The sequence below is a fragment of the Elephantulus edwardii genome, unplaced genomic scaffold, assembly GCF_000299155.1.
Source record: "Elephantulus edwardii isolate Elephantulus edwardi_28Jun2011 unplaced genomic scaffold, EleEdw1.0 scaffold00129, whole genome shotgun sequence".
Classification (NCBI taxonomy): Eukaryota; Metazoa; Chordata; class Mammalia; order Macroscelidea; family Macroscelididae; genus Elephantulus; species Elephantulus edwardii.
In genome coordinates, this window is record NW_006399879.1 from 3,095,497 (window position 1) to 3,096,351 (window position 855).

Genomic DNA, 855 nt, shown 5'->3' on the forward strand with positions numbered 1-855 from the left:
GGTGAGATGATATCTCATAGTTGTTTTGATTTGCATCTCTCTTAGAGCTAGGGATTTTGAGCATTTCTCCATGTGCTTGTTGGTCATCTGAATGTCTTCTTCGATGAAGTATCTGATCATATCCTCTGCCCATTTTTCTATTGGATTATTTAACTTTATCTCGTTGTGGTGCGAAAGCATTGCTCTTTACCACCGTGGAGAGGCCCTTGACAGCATACTTACTCCCTGAAATATGACAGATGAACATTTGACAGTTCAAACCCACACAGTGAGGCCTCCATGGTGGGCCTGGTGTGCGGCTTCCTACAGGTCCCTGACAGCAGACTTTCCTAAAGCAACTTGTCTTTTGATGTCCTGACTGCTGGTGCCAAGAGTGCTGATTGTGGATTTCAGCAAAATGAAATTGCTCATCACCTCAGTTCTCTCTCCATCTATCACTGAAACTGCCTCTTGGCCCGGTGGTGAGGATCTTCATTTTCTTGATGTCGAGATGCAATTCATATTGATGGCTGCAATCTTTGACCAAATAAATGAATAATGTATAGTTATTAGTTGCCATTAAATTGATCTGGACTGCTGGAGGCTCCGTGTGTGCAGCGTAAACTGTTTGAACAGTTCTCATTGGGAAAGGAGCCTGTCTTTCTAGAAAGTTCCCTAGAGCTGCTGTAATAGAGACACCATAAGCAGATGACTTTAAAAAATGGAAGTTTATTCTCTCACTGTTTCCCCCCCTTCCCTTGTGCTATTGAGATGGAACAACCCAGAGTTGACCCTCCAGCAGGTTTTCAGAGGCTGTAAATTGCACAGGAGGAGACTGCCTGTCCTTTTCCTGTATTGTTTGTTGTTGTTAGGTGC

The 855-nt window shown here is 43.6% G+C and overlaps 1 protein-coding gene across 1 annotated transcript in view; it reads left to right on the forward strand.

Annotated features, from left to right (window-relative positions):
• Positions 1-855, forward strand: part of LOC102869771 — an 88,629-nt gene that overhangs the window by 6,059 nt on the left and 81,715 nt on the right. The window lies entirely within an intron of this gene.